Source organism: Capsicum annuum, chromosome 4, assembly GCF_002878395.1.
Source record: "Capsicum annuum cultivar UCD-10X-F1 chromosome 4, UCD10Xv1.1, whole genome shotgun sequence".
In the NCBI taxonomy this organism is placed as follows: Eukaryota; Viridiplantae; Streptophyta; class Magnoliopsida; order Solanales; family Solanaceae; genus Capsicum; species Capsicum annuum.
This window is the reverse complement of record NC_061114.1, coordinates 57,273,211-57,294,308: the sequence shown is the minus strand read 5'-3', so window position 1 is coordinate 57,294,308 and position 21,098 is coordinate 57,273,211.

Below are 21,098 nucleotides of genomic sequence, written 5' to 3'. Positions count from 1 at the left end.
TAAGAAGGTAATATGCGCTTGAAGAGCCTATGACATAACACTTCATGAAACCTTATGAGAGGTTTATATACCTGAAAATAATAAAGTGATGAGATCTCAAAATGTTATGTCGTATTGTGAACCGATATGAAATGATATATCATCAATATCTTTGACACAATATTGGCGCAATATTGTGAAAGATTACGAGGATCTGAATTCTACATTTATTTAAGCATGCTGACATAGAAACATTTATCAAGTGATATGAAAGGGTGCATCTTGGTAAGTGAAAACTTATTTGATTTGCAGTCCAGACACTTGAAGATGTCACATATAAAATGTTGAATATTGTCACTTGACAAAACTTATGTGAAAACTTTTAAGGATTCAAACTGCTTGAAGCATATAAAAGTTTCTGGGAAACTTATTTATAATCCTTATATTGTATAAGCTTATTGCTTGAACATCATTGGAACTCTTGGAGAGTTTTCAAAGCAATAGATTATTTGTTGAAATTTGAAATATATCGAATTGGATTGGTTATGAAGTACCATATTTTAGTGCAATTGATGAACTCATGTACCTTACAAATACTACAAGGCCTATAGCCTTTTCAGTCAATTTATTAGCAAATTATATTTTTGCTCCTACTATGAAGCATCAAAATGGGATAAAACACATGAGCTTATTTTATTCTAAAGATTACAGTCTCAATCTTATTGGTCATGCATATGTTGGGTACTTATCTGACCCGTATAAAGCTCGGTCTCAAATAGGCTATGTGTTCATATGTGGTGGTACTTCCATAACTTGGAGATATACAAAGCAGTCTATCGTAGCCACTTCATCGAATTATGTTGAGATAATAACTATTCATGAAGCAAGCCGAGAATGTGTATGGTTGAGGTCCATAATACATCTCATTCGAGAAAAATGTGGTGTGAAATATAACAATCTACCCATAATTTTATACAGAGATAATTCAGCATACATAGCACATCTTAAAAGAGAATTCATAAATGAAGATAGAACGAAACACATTTTGCCAAAGCTTTACTACATACATGAGCTATAAAAGAATGATGATATTAACGTGCAACAGATTCGTTCAACTGACAATATGACAGATTTATTCACCAAATCTTCTCCAATTGCACCTTTCAAGAAGATGCTGCACAAGATCGAGATGCAAAGGCCAAGAATGTTCTCATTAGGGGGAGTTAATACGCGCTGTACTCTTTTTCTCTTATGAGGTTTTGTCCCACTGAGTTTTCCTTGTAAGGTTTTTAATGAGGCAGCCGAAATGCGTATTATTAGAGATGTGTACTCTTTTATCTTCACTAGATTTTTTTTTCTACTGGGTTTTTTCTAGTAAGGTTTTAACGAGGCACATTATATACTAATTAGACATTCAAGGGGGAGTGTTATAAATGTATTTACATTATAGTGAATGTCTATCAAGATCTACTTTGATATCTATTAGAATTTAAAGCATCTGTCTTTTACTCAGACTAGGAGTAAATTTTTCCTATAAATAGAGGGGTTTTGTTCATTGTATTTACAATCTACTGATCTCTCATCCCTCAAGAGAAGAAATAAGAATCACTCTCTCTATTCTCTCTACTCTTCTTCTTTATTCTTTCTTGTTTTATAACAGAACAATTTTTTTTTAAAAAGTTGTACTTATACATGTGAAAGGTACTTTCAAAAATATTATATAAAATTAATATGACGAATACAAAATTAGCTAGCATGTTCCTTGCTAAAAGATAGTATGCACAAATTGATACATTCTAAATCATGCGATGAGCAGCCACAATCTTATGTGAAAAAAATGGGTCACATAATTCGTGGCCATCCCACTAAATTTAGTACTTGATTATTTGTATATATAATGACTTTCATATTAATTTTCAGACTTTTGCGTGTTTTGATAATTTTTCCCTTCCTCATAGTTGCTTTATACCTTTCAAGAGTGGTGGGAATGATTTGCACGGTCTCGATACATCGAGAGTGATTTGTATGAATTTGTGGTTTTGTAATAATCTTAAAGCAATTAATTTGACTTCGGTCAACATATTGTGATCCAAGCTCCAGATGGTGATTGTGAGGTTCCATTAAATTCAGAATATCGATTTTGGGTTAGGGCCATGGTTAGTTCGGGCCCCGAGCTTTTATTTTGCATTTTGCCCTCTTAAGCAGAAACTAGTTAAAGTTAGCCAAAAAGGGATCCTAGGAGCTAATTCGTAGTAAATAATTATTTTTAAAAATCTGATGGTTTCATTGAGTTTGAAATGTCAAAATTAGCCTAATAGCATTATTGATTTATTTTTGTGCGGTCCCGAATGAATTTCAAAAATTTGATTGGATAGTTTTGACTTGTGTATGTTGCTGGTTTTAGATGCTTTCTGGTGCAAGTTTTTTCTTCTTCGCATTCACGACCTTCTTTGTTGCATTTTCCAAACACTAATATTCATATCTTCGTGTTCGCGGCCCCTGTGTCGTGTTTGCGAAGAATGAATATCTCCTTTTCAGCTATCACGACGGATGAAATCACGATCGCAAAGAGTAATTAGTGGGCTGACCTTTCATTTTCTTCATTACGCTCACGGTCAAAATGCTTGTGTTTGCAAAGGTTCGGGTGAAACAAGCCTTGCATTCACGACAGTGGGCCCGCATTTGCAAAGGCCAAATGACCCGTGATCTTAGACATATTTATACACCTAAGTGTCATTATCTATGCATATTTAGCTTAGTTTTAAGGATTTTTAGATGTGCTTAATGAGGTATTAAGGGTGTAATTATGTATTTATGTGTTAATTTACATGTTTAGAGTGTTTATGGTGCATTTGAAATAAGTTAGGAGTCAAAATGATCAAATAAAGTTTAGACAAGAAAACTAGTGGTGCTAGCTTGAGCTATGCTTATTCTAGTGTACTTTGATGAGCTCTATTGTGCTGTATGAACTAATGATTTGTTATATGATGTTGAAAGAGACTGTTGGAGGTGTTATGGAATTTCATTTAATCCTAAAAACAAGTGATACGAAGTGAGGAAACAAGGATCAAACGTACAACAAAATAGGAGCAAAAACGAGAGCGAATCCTCACCCATGAGAAGGGGCCTTGCGCCGCACCCCCAAGGCATGGATGGAACTTGTGCTGCACCCTATAGGGAGAGGTCACACTACCTCACCATGCTATGAGTGTGCTCCGGACCCCCCAGGTCATGTGATTGGCCTGCAACGCAACCCCCACCCCCTACGTCTAAACATTCAAAAGTTGATTTTTTATGTCTTTAAGTTAGATGACAATGTTGAAAATACATAGTTTCATATGATGAATCCTTATGGACGACCTAAATACTATATAAGGAGTAATTATCCACAGTTACACGATACTTTTGGAACAACACAATATTAGAGAGAAGAGAAGGCATCAAAGGGGCTCTACACTAGGGTTTTGCTTCTTTATTTTAGTTCCCTTGTAGTTTTTACTAATGGATTCAGTTATGATGATTCTTTATAAGACTATGAGTGCCTAAACATCTTCATTCTAGGGTTGATGCTACAACATGATTGTGTAAGTATGGTTTTATAGTTGGTTTATATGGTTATCAAGTTATGTAATTGTTCTTGTATTTTTTTTTTACTATTCTAAGGTGTCATGAACTTTAGCATAAATTTAAATCTCAAAACGAATTGATCATAGGAGTGGAGAGACAGAATGAAGAATTTAAAAAGTGTGAATCATATCTTTAATTATTAGATACTAATTGTTAAAGGATGATTTGCAGTTAGGATAGGAATATACCTAAAAACCCCACTTGATTAATGAAATGGGAAGATAACTTAATGCATTCAAATTAAAAACTCACATACCCTGTCAATGATGTAGTTGTGATATTAGTTTCGGTATGTGAATTATATAATGAGCATTCCCAAGTTATAATATCAATTTCATAGCTCAACAATCACAACAAACACAAACAACGACTATAAATCAAAGTTATGCGTGAATGTGAAGTAAATGCCTCAACTCTTGAATTCACCATATATTGTTTACAATCCAAGTTTCATATCATTGTTATTTTGATTATTTAGGTTATAAATTCAAAACTCAAAGCTCTTGTTGGTTACAAATTTCATTTGTTAAACTTCAATAGTAACGCTTATGTTGGATAGTTTGCTTAAAAAAGTCTCCATGGGATCGATAACCCGCTCGAAAAAGTCATTTTACTACTTATTTGATCATAATAAACTTGCGTGTGCACTTGTCAATTGCTAGCGTCTTGAAAATTAGAAACTTTTGATTTGTTGTTTTGCTATTCTATTTTACATGTGCTGGCAACTTGATCTTAGATACTGAGCTTGCAATTACAATTTTGAATCTCTAGTAAGTTGGCAAGGGAAAAAGGTTTGGTTGAACCATATCCCAAATCGGATGGATGCTTACACCAATTGAGAAAAGAAGCAACAATTCTCTATCCCATCATGCAAGTTCAACTGGGTGAGCCATTTCTGCAGTTGTGGGTGATGGACAACCAAACCGCAGGACAACGCACGATGTGGTAATCCCACTCACAACTAATGCTACCTCCAGCATTTGGAAAGTTAATCCTGGGGGTAGATTTTAGCTGAAGTAAAACATGGTGCAATTGTTGCATAATAACGAGTAGTTCATAGGCTGGTTACATGAGGATCCACAGGTCCACTTACAAAATTTCTTAGAGATCAGTGACACTTTCATTTCTATTGGAGTCTCCACAGAGTAGGCGAGGGTCACTCTCTTCCCCTTCTACTATTGAAGGAGATGAAGAAATAGTTGAATGAAGAACCTTCAAACTTAATCATAACTTGGGATGACTTGTCAAAGAAGTTTCTCATATGATTCTTTCCTTCTGGAAAAATTGCTAGGTTGAGGAGTGAGATTCTGACTTTCAAACAAAAGCCAGATGAGAATCTCTATCATGCATGGGAGAGATTCAACTCTCTTATTAGGGATTTTTTGCATCACCAACAAACTAATGAGGTATTAGAACATACTTTTGTTGAAGGTCTTGACTATGACACAAAAAATTCTGCTAGATTTAGCTGCAGATGGACATACTTAGGAGAAAACTTATGACGAGCTAGATACTCTTCTGAATTGAATTGCATAAGATAATCTTGAATGTCAAGGTGATATATACAAAAGAATGGTAAAGAATCCTAGAAGTATAATCAAGGTGGAGTGTCATAACATTGGCTGGTCAGTTGGCATCTTTTCAGAACCAAATGATGATGCAGTTCAGTAAATTGAGTGTGAATCAACCTCAAGCCCAAGTTAAAGCAATCCAAAAAGGTCAGAATTTGTGTGAAATTTTTGGAGATTGAGGTCACTCTGTAGACTTATGTGGAGCAAATCCAGAGTCAGTGAATTTCATAGGCAATGCACAAAAGGGGAACCAAATATGGTAATGCCTACAACCGCAATTGACAGAGTCATCCCAATTACTCATGGAGCAATAATCAGGCTCAACCTTAGCAGTTTTAGCAGCAACAGGGAATTAAGAATGGCATTAAGGCTAGTAATATAGAAGATACTTTGAAAAGATCCTAACCAATCAACAAAAAATGGTTACGGATATTAAAACTCAAAAACTGGCTAAGAAAAATTTGGAGATACAGTTGGGACATTTAGCTTAGGCATAGAACACAAGACCTCAAAGGGTTTACCTAGTGTGATACAAAAAATCCAAAGTAAGTGATGGTGATCACCTTGAACAGTGGTCGCAACTCGATTGGCAGACCTCCAAAGAAAAATCATAAAGGCGCAGGTAGAGTTGGTCCCACAGCAAGCTGATGAGAAGCAAGTGGAAGCCAAAGAAGCTAAAAATTTAGGGACGTTTGTATACCTAAAAGAAGAGGCAGTTGAGCAAACACCAGAGAGGCTACCACCACCATTCCCTCAGAAGCTAAAAAAGACTAAAGAGGATGCTTATTATTAGAAGTTCTTTAACATGTTCAGAGAACTTCACATTAACCTTCCTTTGTTAGACATTTTGTAGAAAAGGCCTAAGTAAGCTAAGTACTTAAGGGATGTGGTGACGAATAAGAGAAAGCTGGGTTACATTGAGACAGTAGCACTTACTGGAGAGTGTAGTCTGTGGTGATGAGAAAGATTTCCAAAAAGCTCAAGGACCCTGGGAGCTTCACCCTTCCTATACAAATAGGTGAAAGTGATATGGTCTATGCTTTGGGTGATTTGGGGGGAAGCATAAATTTGATGCCTTTATATGTGTTTAATACTCTGATTTTAGAAAAATCAAGGCTGTATTTAGTGGTGCTCCAAATGGCTGACAAAACTGGAGTGGCCCCCAAAGAAAGCATATAGGATATTCTCATCAATATTGGTAATTTCATTATTCCTACTGACTTTATTATTATTGATTATGATATAGATGACAAAGTGCCAATCATATTGAGATATTTATTCTTAGATACTAGAGGAGTACTGATAGATGTGAGAGAGGGCATTCTTACAATGAGATTGAATGATGAATAAGTGGTATTTAGAGTGTACAAAGAACTCAATACTTGTGCATGATCACCATATTTGAGAACTCTTTGTAAACTTTGAAGACCAACACAATTGAGAGTGTACAATTGAATTACACAAGGTAATCCTGAATGCTTGGGTGATGTATTCCAAATGATGGTCTTCAGAGTGTACAAAGAGTTTTGAATTATGGTTATCATGCATAAATCTTTGTAGTGTGAGGGTGTATTGAGTGCTTTTTACATTGAAAAAGTGACCTCTTCATCATTCAATCTCATCGTAAGAGTGTCCTTTCTCATATCTATTAGTACTTCTCTAGTAGCCATAAATAGACGTCCAAATATGATTAAAACCTTATCATCTGCATCATAATCAAGAATAATAATGTTATGAATAATAATGAACTTATTAGCCTTGATGAGAACATCCTCTATGATTCCTTCAGGGACAACTCTAGTTCTATCCATCATTTGGATCACCATTGAACATGGCCTTGATTTTCCTAATCCTAGAGTGTTAAACACAAATAGGGGCATCAAATTTATGCTTGGACCCAAATCATTCAAATCATAGACTTTATAACTTTCACCAATTTGTATAAAGAGGGTGAAGCTCCCAGGGTCCTTGAGATTTTTGGGTATATTTCTCATAACCATAAAACTGCACTCCTCAGTAAGTTCTACCATCTCAATGTCATCTAACTTTGTCTTATTAGTCATCACATCCTTCAAATACTTAGCGTACTTAGGTGTTCCCTACAAAACATCTAACAAAGGAAGGTTAATGTGAAGTTCTCTAAACTTATGGTGGTGATCTCTCTAGTGTTTTCTCAACTTCCTTTGCTTTTGAGTACTCAGACTTTTCTAAATTTTTAGCTTCTTTGGCTACCACTTTCTTCTCAGTAGCTTACTGTAGGACTAACTCTGCCTGTACCTCATAATTTTTTGTTGGAGGTTTGTCAATCAGGTTGCTATAACTTCTCAAGGTGATTTCCATCACTTGCTTTTAATTTTCTACATCACTAGGTAAACCCTCTAAGGTCTTGTGTTCTGTGCCTGAGCTAACTGCCCCAACTGTGTTTCCAAATTTTTCTGAGCCAATTTTTGATTTTTAATGTCTGCAGCCATTTGTTCTTAGTTGGGTAGGACCTTTTTCAAAGTCTTTTCTATATTAATTGCCCGAGTGCCATTCTGAATTCTCTGTTGCTATTAGAACTGTTGAGGTTAAGCCTGATGATTTCCCTATGAGTAATTGAGATAAATTTTCCAATTGTAGTATAGGCATTACCATAATTCCGATTCCCCATTTGTGCATTGACAATGAAACTCATTGACTTCGGATTTGCTCCACATAAGTCAGATTTCTCATTTGTGCATTGGCAATAGAACTCATTGACTCCAAATTTGATCCACATAAGTCTGCAGAGTGACCACCATCTCCACAAATTTCACACAAAGTATAACCTTGCTTGATTACAATAACTTGGTCTTGAGGTTGATTCACTCTCAATTTATTGAACTGTATCATTAGTTAGTTCAAAAATGTGGCAACTGACCAGTTAATGATGTGACACTATCCATCTTGATTATACTTGCAGGCTTCATTACAACACTTCTAGATATATCAGCCTGCCATTCAGTGTTACCTTGTGAATTTTAATTCAGAAGAGTATATAGCTCATCATAAATTTTCTCCAATGTGAACCTGCAGCTGCATCAAGCAGAATTTTTATGTTATGGTCAAGGCTTTCAATAAAATTATGACCTAATACCTCATTGGTTTATTTGGTGATGCGAACAATCCCTAAGAAGAGGCTTGAATGTCTTCCATGCATTATAGAGATTCTCATATGGCTTTTTTTTGAAACTCATCATCTCGTTACTCAACTTTGAAGTTTTGCCAAAAGGAAAGAATTGGATAAGAAACTTTTTTGGCAAATTATCCCAAGTTGTGATTGAGATTGAAGGTTCTGCCTTCAACTATTTTTTTGCCTTCCCCAATAGTAAGAAGTGAAAGAGAGTGAGCCTCATATAATCTGTGGAGACTCCAACAAAAATGAAAGTGTTACTAATCTCCAATAAATTCTGTAAGTGTACTTATGGATCCTCATGTCACAAGCTTGTGAACTGCCCCCTGCTGTGCAATAATTGTGCCATGTTTTGCTTAAGCTTAAATCCACCCTAGGCTTTTGTCTATGAATGCTGGAGGTAACATTAGTTACGAGTGGGAATGCCACCTCACACACTATCCAGCAGGCTGGTTGTTCATCACCCATGACTATAGGAATGAATTCGCCCTGTTGAATTTGCAGGATGGGATAGAGAAGTGTTACTTATCTCCTCAATTGGTGTAAGTATCTCTCCATTTTAGAATATGGTTCAACTAAATCCCTTTCCTTTTTCAGCTTACTAGAGATTCAAAAATGTACCTTCAAGTTCAATAGCTAAGACCAAGTTGTAAAAACTTATAAAATAGAATAACAAAACCACAGATCAAATGGTAGCTAATTTTCAAGTCCTCGAAAATGGTACCAAAAAGTAATTGCACCCAAGAGCACATGCAAGTGTACGTGTTAAAACGAGTAGTAAATTTACTCTTGCAAGCCCGTGATCAATCTCACAGGGACTTGTTCTTTTAGCAAACTATCTATTATAAGCGTAACTATTAAAATTTAACAAATGTAATTTGTAACCAATAAGAGTTTTGAGTTTTAAAGTTATAACCTAAATAATCAAAATAATAATCATATGAAACTTGGATTATAAATAATAGATGGAGAATTTCAGGGTTGAGGCATTTACTTCACATTCATGCATAACTATGATTTATAGATACTATTTGTGTTTATCATGATTGTTGAGCTACAGGGTTGATATTATAACTTGGAATTGGTCATGATCTAAGTAATATACCCAAATTAATCTCACAACAACATCTTTTAGCGGAAATATAAGTTTTTAATTGAGATGCATTAAGCTATCTTCCCATTTCATTAACCAAGTGGGGCATTTTTGGTTTATCCTCTTCCTAACCGCAAATCATCCTTTAACAATTGGTATCTAAAAATTAAAGATATGATCCACACTTACTAAATTCTTCATTCTATCTCTCTGATCTTATGGTCAATTTATTTGAGACTTAGATTTATCTTAAAGTTCATGGCGCTTTAGAATATTATAACAAGAATGTAAGAATAATTACATGACTTGACAACCATATAAGCCAACTATAAAATCATAATTACACAATCATATGGTAGCCTCAACCCTATAATGGAGGTTCTTATCTAATCCCTATCTTACAAAGAATAACCATAATTGAATTCATAGGTAAAAACCGCAAGAAAACTAAAGTAAAGATGCAAAACCCTAGTGTAGAGCCCCTTTAATGCCTTCTCTTTCCTCTAATCTTATGTTTTTCCAAAAGTGTTGTGCAATGATGAAAATTACTCCTTATATAGTGTTTTATATCACTCATATTCTTCCCCATATGAAACATATGCATTTATAATATTTCCCCAATCTTAAAGAAATAGAAAATCAACTTTTGAACGTCTGAAAAGGAGGGGAGGAAGGGGCGTTGCACCATAGGCCAATTGCATAACCTACGGGGTGTAGAGAATACCCATAGAATGGATGAGGGAGTTTTCTATAACCCTATTAGGTTTGGTGTAAGTCCCATTCCATGCCTTGGGGGTACGACGTAAGGCCCCTCCTCAAGGGTAAAGATTCACTCTCGTTTTGCTCCTATCTTGTCGTACGTTTAATCCTCATTGATCCACTTCTTGTGACTTGTGTTTAGGATTAAGTTATCTTCTATAAAACCTCCAATAGTCTTATAAAATATCATATAACAATCATTAGTTCACATAATACAATAGAGCTCATCAAAGTACACTAGAACAAGCATAGATCAAGCTAGCACCACTAGTTTTTTTGTCTAAACTCTATTTGATCATTTTGACTCTTAACTTGTTTCAAATTCACCAAAAACATTCTAAATATGTAAATTAACATATAACACATAATTACACCTTAATACATCATTAAGTACTAAAATTCAAGAGGGGGTGAATTGAAATTTTTCTGTAAGTTGACTACTGACTCCTCACAGTCAACTTACCTGCAGATCAGTGTACTTTATAAACAAATTAGATTTAAAACAATTAAAAAAGTAAATAATATAACATAAAGTAATAACAGAAGGATTTATCCTTGTTCGGAACACCAATGTGGTGCCTACTTCCAATACCTTGGGTTCAAATTTTCCTAGATCGTTGAATGTTATGCTTGAGTAAAATTATAGGAAACAAATTCTGAAGACTTATTTTCTCTTCAGGTATTGTGACACAGCATCATTTGATGTTACAAAGTTGACTCGATCTTACTCTTTATATAACAATTGTAAACAAAAAGTTACAAAGCCTTGTGAGGCTAAAATTGAGATACTTTGAATTCTTTACTTGAAGTTGAGTAAAAAGTCTCTGTCTTCAGTCTTCATCTTTTATAGTCTCAACTGCTACTCTTCATAAGGAAACCCAAGAGGTTTCTTCTCAATCAAGGATGTAAATTGATTCCTTGATTGAGGAATGTAGCCGTATGATATGTCCATATCAGATATATCCATATACAACTTTGGACCAAGTCCCTATCAGATATATCCGTGATCTATTTTTCTTTTTAGTCTTATAGAGATTGATGCCTTTCCAAATATGCTCGTGATCTTCTCTTCCTTTTCTTGATCTAATTTATTGAATCTTATCTTGATTGATTTGGTCTTCCATGATTATAGGATTATGATCCTTCTTCAATTCCTATGATATTTGATTGATCTGCTTGCCATACTGTTTGAATGCCGTGATCTTCCATATCTTCGGGTGAGATACTCTTATATCTTCCAATATCTTGATTCAATTTTCTGTGACATTTGGAGTTGAGATTCTCCTTCCATTTGTTCTCATTTGTGATTGAATTACTTGGATACCATGGATGTCCTTCCATTCCTAATGTCCCTGAATTCGACTTCCCTTATCCTTCCAATATTAGCAGTCTTCAATGTCCTGCAAAGATACACTTGTTAGTTTGTCATTATTAAAATATAGAGGCTAACAATCTCCCCCTTTTTAATAATGAAAACAAGAATAAACATCAGTTGACATCCTTGTCTGACGGCTTGCTCCCCTAACTTGTACAAGTATGTAAACATTAATTGACTTGCTCTTCTCTGCTCTTCTTGGCTGGTAGGCTACTATGATATTCTTGCTTTCTCCTCCTTTAACATAATAAAAAAGAAACAACACGCAGGCAGTGTGCAGACAAGGAAGTTCACATATATCCAAAATAAAACTTAAAGATCATTAATGCTAAGAATACCAAGCCTATATAGAAAGGAATAAAATCTTTCCTCTAGCAGGGCTTTTGTAAAAATATCTGCTACTTAATTTTCAGAGTCAATGAATTTTAAAGTAAAGTCATGGTTCTCTACATGATCTCTAATAAATGATACTTAATATCAATATGTTTATCCCTATAGTGATGCACAGTATACTTAGATAAGCTAATAGCACTAGTGTTATCACACATAATAGGAACAAATTCAAAAAATAAGTCAAAGTCAAGAAGCTGACGCATAATCCATAAGATTTGAGTACCACAACTTCCGACAACTATGTATTCAGCTTTAGCGGTTAAAAGAGCAACGGAAGTTTACTTTTTGCTATGCCATGAGATAAGAGCATCACCAATAATTTGACATATTCCACTAGTTCTCTTTCTATCATTTTTGTCTCCTGCAAAATAAATATCTGAATAACTAATTAAATCAAAGTATGAGGAGCAAGGATACCATAGTCCAAAGTCTTGAGTTCCTATTAGATATCAAATAACTCACTTGACTCCTTAGGAGTGGACTGGAATCTAGCATATTTACACACACTGAACATAATATCTGATCGACTTAAAGTTAAGTAGAGTAGAGATCCGCTCATCCCTCGGTACATTTTTTTATCAACTTCTTTTCTAAACAAGTCTGAATCAATGCTTGTGGATGAGCTCATTGGTGTTCCACAGGCCTTTTCTTTTTCAATACCAAAATCTTTGATGAGTTCTTTCGTGTACTTGTCTTGACTGATGAAAGTGCCTTTGGAATTTTGTTTGATTTGTGATCCTAGAAAGAACTTGAGCTCGCCCATAAGACTTATTTCGAATTCTTCTTTCATCAAATTAGCAAAATTCTTGCACATAGAGATGTTAGAACTACCAAAGATGATATCATCAATGTAAATTTGCATAATTAGGAGATTTGAATCAAGCTTTTGTATGAATAGGGTTGTGTTAATTTTACCCCTTTGAAAATTATTATTTAGTAAAAAAGTACTCTCTCTCATACCAAGCTTTTAGAGCTTGTTTGAGACGTAGAGTGCTTTTGATAATTTAAAAAAATGATTTGGATATGAATGATCTTCAAATCCAGGGGGTTGTTTTACAAAAACTTCCTTATGAATAAATCCATTTAAGAAAGCACCTTTTAGGTCCATCTGATATAACTTAAAATATTTGAACACGACAAAAAATGATAAAATTTGTATTGACTCTAACCCTGCTATGGGGGCAAAGGTCTCGTCATAATCAATACCTTCCTGTTGGGAGTAGCCTTGAGCTACAAATCTGGCTTTATTTCTGATAACTTTACCCTCTTCATTTAATTTATTCCTGTAGACCCATCTGGTTCCAATTACTGAATAGTTTCTAGTTCTTTCAACTAGAGTCCAGACTTGATTTCATTCAAATTGATCCAGTTCTTCCTTCATAGCTTCAACCCATGATTTATCGTTGAGAGCTTCATCAGTTTTCTTTGGTTCAATTTGGGACATAAGGGCAACATATGCTTGTCTCCTCAATGATGCTCTGAGTTGCACTCTATCTTCTAGATTTCTGATGATGAGTTCATTTGGATGGATAGAACCATACTTCCATTCTTTTGGAACACTCAGTTTCATTGTTTATGTTGTGGGAGTCGACTCTGTTGGGGGTATAGTCGACTTATCTTGTGGAGGTTCTGAGGTTGTGTTAAGATTTTTTCTAGTTTATAGATTACTCACCCATTCTTCATCAGTATTTAAACTCATAGAGAGATGATTAGCTTCATCAAAAAAAATATGCATAGATTCCTCAACACACAAGGTTCTTTTATTAAAATCTCTTGAAGCATGACTAGTGGGAGAGTACCCAAGGAAGATACCTTTGTCACTTTATGGATCGAATTTTCCTAAGGTATTCTTACCATTGTTGTGAATAAAATATTATCAGCCAAAGGGATGGAAATAGCCAATGTTGGGCTTCTTTCCCCTCCAGAGTACATAAGGCATTTTCTTTAGAATAAGTTTGATCAGGCCCCTATTGATGATGTGACATGCTGTACTAACTGCTTCTTCCCAAAAGTGATCTGGGAGATTATGTTCCAACAACATTGTCCTGGCAATTTCCTGGAGGGACCAATTTTTTTGCTCCACTGCATCATTTTGTTAAGGAGACCGCAGTGAAGAGAAGTTCTAAAAGTATACATTTTGAGCACAATACTCCTCAAATGCCTTATTTTTAAATTCTCCTCCATGATCACTGTGGACATATGTGATGAGGTGTCCAGCTTCTCTCTGTACCTTTCTACAAAAAAATCTCAAAATTTGTGAAAGCCTCATGTTTATGTGCAAGAAACATTACCCAAGTAAATCGTGAGTAATCATCCACTATGACAAAAATATATCTCTTTCCACAAATGCTTGCGGTCTTGGTGGGACCAAACATATCCATGTGGATTATTTAAAGAGGTTTGGTAGTAGAGACTATGTCTTTGACTTTAAAAGATGTTTGAGTCTGTTTACCCAATTGGCAGGCATCACAGATATGATGCTTTTCAAAGTTGAGTTTTGGAAAACCTTTCACCAAATCAAATCTAGACAATTTCTCAATGATATGCATGCTAGCATGCCTAAGATGTTGTGCCACAACCAAGTTCATTGGTTTGTACAGTGAGACAGGTTAAGGTAGCAAAATCAGGACTATTTAAGACGTAAATGTTATCAACATATTCACTGATAAGAGAGATGTTTCTTTTTTTGTGCTTGATTGATCAATTTTTGGCCTTGAAGAGTACTTCAAATCCGGTATCACAGAGCTGACTGATGCTGAGCAGATTGTGTTTGAGGCTGTCTACCAGATTTACTTTTGTGAATTCACATGATGATTTGAGTTTTACTGGGCTAACTCTGATGGCATTGCCTATAGCACTGTCACCAAACGTTATCGATCCCTCATCTATTTTATCTAGAGCAAAAAATTTTTATTTCTTTCTGGTCATGTATTTGGAACATCCACTATCAATGACCCACATTTCATTCTTATAGCTCTTGCGAATCTGTTCTTGCAACACAAAAAGTTCAGTTTTGTTTAGGTACCCAAGTGGTCATGGGTCCTTGGGGGTTAGATGTGCTTCCTTTGGACCTCTAAACCCATACAATTTTAGGTTTATGCTTGGAGTTGTATGATTTGTGCCCTCTCTTTCCACATATAAAACATATATGTCCTTGAGAAGAAAAGGTGATCTTAGCAGATTTAAATAATTTCGATGAGGAGCTAGATTTGTTTTGAAAAGAGTTAGATTTTGCAAAACTGTGACTGGGAGATTTATTAATACTTTTTAGCTTTATTTTTATATCATTAATCTTTTCATGAAGCAGATTAGTTTTAATTTGACATGCTTTGATTTCTATTTGATGACCTCTCTGTTTCTCCTCAAGTTTTCATTTAAATTGGGCTTCACAACTTTTCTTTTCTTAAGGAAGTTTGTTATATTCATTTATGACCTTTTGAAGTTCGTTGGTTATCAAATTTAAGTTAGATTCAAGAATATTACAGTTGTGACAATCATGTGTTCTTACCTCGATGGATTCACCAGTTGCTATAAAGCATATATTGGTGGCTCTACTTCTTCTTCAGTTTCATCTTCATCACTCCAGGTTCCAAAGTTCTAATTTTTTCTGGACGATCTTCTCCTTAATCCGAGATAGTTTTGTTTAAAGTGACTAGATCTTCAACAATAATAAAAACGATCATCGGTTCTGGTGGAATTATTATTCTTGGCTCTTTAGGATCTCTACTGTCTCTGTCTCATGATTTGACTTACCCACGATTTATGAGAGCCATTCCTTCACTATTGCCATCTTCAAGAATGTCCACTTCTTCGGTTAGAGCAACATTGAATGCTACTAGTTTCTTTTTCTCTTTCTTGTGGTACCTGTTAATATAATTTTTCTCATATGCAATAAGGTTACCTCGTAGTTTATTGTATGTTATGTTGTGAAGATCTCCATCTTCCAGAATGCGAGCCTTTATTTCCCAAATCTTTGGGAGACTTCAGACCAGCTTCTGGACTTGTAGACTCTGTGGATAGATCATCCCTGGTTATTTAAGTTCGCATAAGATCTTGCTGAATTTGGCAAACATTGCTTCAATGTCCTCATTCTCTTCCATTTTGAATAGCTCATATTCATTGACCAGGGTAACAATTTTTGACTTCTTGACTTTGGTGGTTACCTCATAGGTTACCTCCAATTTGTCCCACATTTCTTTTGCTGTTTTACAAGTTGATATCTTCTTGTATTTTTCTCCACTAACTGCATACAAAAGTAAACTTATAACACATGCATTAGTTTGGATTACCTCTTGTTGTTCTTTCGTGAACTCAAAGTGATACAACCCTAAAAGGCCTATGTCGTATGGGCACCTCAAGCCCACATAAACCGGAGGTTGCCCGATAACCCATCATAATCATCACATCAAACACAAGGGCCAGGTAACTCCCGACCACATAATAAGATGACAAAAATAATACTAGAAGTCGTAATTTAAACAAGTCTAAACATTTCATTAGATTCATCAATATAACCATTACACCCAAGTCCACAGTTATCCACAATACCTCTATGAAAACCAATGTTTATAAATAGATATGTTGGTACAAGCCACTGACAATAGACAAACCAAGTCAATGAGACAAAGTCTAAGGATAGGGGGACCAAGAATGGATGTCTTCCAAAATAATAAAGCTCACCACTCTGAGGTCAATGTACGAACCGCTTCGATCACCTAATCACTATGCAAGAAGAGAAGATGATGCTCCGCCCCCTATGTCACATGGGACATAGCATCCAAAGATAGGTAGCGGTTGGAACGCTAGCATGGAACTCAAGTATAAGGATATAATAGCATTAACATTTAACAACAAGTCAATATACCATATTCAATCATATTCATACATGTATCCTTACATATGGGTATGTCACATGCTAATCAAGAAATCAAGGCTTAACAATATTATAGAACATTCATTCATTAGACATGAAGTGGAGGATTCCATTTAGGTATAGGACTTTAACTCCAATCACATACCATTAGATGTTCACACATTCTTTAGCCAAGGACTTTAACCACATACACAATCATTCAAACAAGGGACTCTAACCACACATATTCATCTAGGAAAGGGACTCCAACCTCATGCCCATTCATTAGAAAAGGGACTCTAACCTCATGCCAAGGGACTCTAGCCGCAAGCTGTTTCATTCAATGAGGTGCATTAACCTCAAGAGATTTCTTTAAGTAAGGGACTTTAAACTCGAGCAATTTCATTAGGCAAGGGACTCCAACCTCAAGCCATTCCATAAGGCAAGGGAGTTCAACCTCAAGCCATTCTATAAGGCAAGGGACTTCAACCTCAAGCCATCACAACTATCAATAGTTGACATTGGGACTTTAACCCTTTGCCCATGCATCAACATTCATTCCATACAACACTTAAGGACTTTAACTATTTAACTAATTCAACACTATACATGACCCCATGGTCCTTATGGGAGCCTTCATTGCTCAACCATTTCAATAGACCATTGCCTTCATTCAATCCATCATACAATAAAAGTTATGGTCATAAAGATCCTCTCAACTATTCATATTTAATTAACCATCTTATACCACATTCTCACCACACTTGGTTCAACACACAATTCAAATACATTATCATGTTTAGGGACTTCAACCCCTTATTAGTCAATTAACCCAACATAGTCATAAATTATACAATACATAGCTCACAATACTTTTAACATGCCATTTATCAATTATTCATGCTTATTGGGCTATTGCGCTAGTTCAAAGCATCACCAATATGTGACTAGACAATTCACTTAGATATTTCCACAAATACCTTATGTGCCTACCTTTAACAAGGCTATTTTCACGGTAAAAATCATTAAGGTTAGGGTTACTCAAGACCCTCATGTTAAAACTCACACAACAAGCACCTACATATGCAAATCATCATCATTAACATGTATAAACATAAGTGTAAACAAGAGTAACATTATTCATCATCAGGCAACAAAACCCTTTTCATTTGATTTCAAAATCTCCATGTACACTTACTAATCCAAGTGTAAAATACATGGGCTTAGAGTTATTTAACAAAGGGTAATAGGTACATGCCTTAAACAAGGTGATTCATCAAGAAACTTGACTTCACTTTGCCTCTAGAAGATCACCCTTGAAACCCCTAGTCTCCAATTCTTCAAAGATGAGTTTGAGAGTCTATTTTGGGTGTTTGATCCCTAAAAAATGTGTTTAAGGAGGCCTTATACACTTACATAGTGAAGGGACGTAGGGTTTAAGGCATGGGAAATTACCACAAGGACCTTAGTTAAAAGATGTAAAGTAAACCCGTGTAGGGGTATGACTCATCTTATGAACTGTACCCTAGGGTATAAGTGGTACCTTGACTCGTACCCTAGGCTTCTACTAGGTCACCTACACAATTAAGGATATGGTCACACACCCTTGAGACATATCCAAAGGGTACAACTATATCCCTACGTTATAAACACCCCCCATACCTAAACTAGTCCACATAAGCTAGGACTTCCCTCTATACGATCATATTGGGTACGAATCATATACTTAGGGTATGATTGAGGAGGGCTGTCACTCCTACCTAGGACAATGAGTAACCCTCACCACACTACCTAGGACACGAGAGGGTAGGGGAAGAAGGATACGACTTATATCTAAGGGGTATGACTCATGCCCCTAGTTGTACCCACCCCAGTGTCATTAAATAGAGAGTTCTTTCAATGGTTTAAAGTCTAAGTGTTTCAGTTCTCACCCACTTGGATCATTGGTCCACGAATGACGGATAGGGCAAGCAAAAAACATAAGTTAACACATTATGATATATAAAAAACAAGTTAGAACAAACATACAACAAGGATATAACACACATCATGCTCATTATCAATCAATCATTCACTTTATCGTCTTTGGGACTCAAACCCATTATTTATAAAGACACTTGTTCATTGCAAAGCATAGGGACTTAAACCCTTACTTATCAACATTTTACTCATCTCACAACTTAGGGACTTCAACCCATTGACTTATCAAGGATACTTGCTCAATTCAAGGATTAGGGACTTGAACCCTTCATTTACCAAAGACATAAATCAACTCAAGATACTAGGGACTTAAACCCATCACAAAAAGGACACATATAGCTTCAAAGCATTAGGAACTTGAATCCATGGTCTAACAAGACACAAATCAACTTAACACATTGGGTACTTTAACCCATTATCTATCAAAGACATACATCAAAGCAAGGATATCAACACATACTTCCATCCTATGTTTTCAGAATAGGAAACAAATATGGATACTTGGACTTCATATCCTCTTCCACTTCCCACGTAGCTTTCTCGGACTTTTGTTTTCTCCATAGAACCTTCACCGAAGCCACATCTTTTATTTATAACCAATGAACTTGCCAATCTAAGATCCTCACTGGGATATCCTCATAGGACCAAGAGTCTGAGATATCAACATACCTCAAGGGAATAACCAACGATGGATCACACACACATTTCTGCAACATAGAGACATGGAAAATCGGGTGAATGAAGTTCATACTGGAAGGAAACTCCAAATCATAGGCAACATTGCCAACCCTTTTTACAATCAAGTAAGGACCAACATACTGGGGACTAAGCTTTCCCTTCTTACCAAATCACACTCCCTTCATGGGAGACACTTTCAAGAATATCCAATCGCCAACACTAAACTCTAAGCCCCTACGCCTCACATCTGCATAGGAATTTTGGCGACTTTGAGTAGTTTTCAAACTATCACGAATCAGCTTCATCTTTTCTAAGGCTTGGTGAACTAAATCGGAGCCAAGCATCTTACCCTCACCAACTTCGTACCACCCAATAAGAGATCGACATCTCTTACCATACAATGCCTTAAAAGGGACCATTCCAATACCAGAGTGGTAATTATTATTATAGGTGAACTCAATCAAAGAAAAGTGGTCATACGAACTACCACCATAATAAATCACACAAGCCCTCAACATACTCCCCAATATTTGGATGGTCCTTTCCACTTTCCTATACATTTGGAAGTGGAAAGCGGTACTAAGGCATACTCTAGTACCCAAACCCTTTTGGAATGACTTTCAAATATGGGATGAAAATGGAGGACTACAATTCGAGATAATAAAAGTTGTAGCACCTTGCAACTTCATGATCTCCACAAGATACAACTTAGCATAATCTTCCACCGAGTAATTTTTCCTTACGGTAAAAAGTGAGCGGACTTGGTCATTTTATCAATAATGACCCAAATAGAATCAAATTGATTCTGAGATTTAGGAATACCGGTAACAAAATCAATACTAATTGCCTCCCACTTCCATTTGGGAAACACAATTTCTTGGTACAACCACTGGGCCTCATATGCTCAGCTTTCACTTGTGACACACCATACACTTGAACACATAGCTAGCCACATCACGTTTCATATTTCTCTACCAATAGAACTCTCTAAGGTCATGAAACATCTTTATGGAATCGAGATGTATAGCATACCGAGATTCATGAGCCTTGACCATCACCCTTTTCCTCAATCCATCGACGTCAGGAACACATAATCTATCTCGGTATCTCAAGATACCATTACCACCAATCACAAAGTCCGCAACTTTGTGTTGACCCACATTATTCTTGATCTTCATCAAGTTCGGGTCCAAAACTTGCTTTTCTTTTATCTCAACAACAAGATACGACTGAGATACCAAAAGAACAAATACACAACCATCCCCAAAGTCTGCAAGTTGAACTCCAAGATTAGCCAAACAGTGAATATCCTTCACCAATTCCTACTTATCCTTATCTACATGGGCCAAAATTCTCATAGACAATCTACTAAGAGCATTGACGACTACATTTGCCTTATTGGGATGGTAATGAAGACTCATATCATAGTCTTTTAATAACTCGAGCTACTTTCTTTGCCAGAGATTTAACTTCTTTTGGGTAAACACATATTAGAGACTCTTATGATCTGTAAAGATATCGACATGAACCCCATAAAAATAATGCATCCAAATTTTTAACGCAAAAATCATGGCTAAAAACTCTTGAACATGAGTAGGGTAGTTCTTATCATGAACTTTTAATTGCCTAGAAGCATAGGC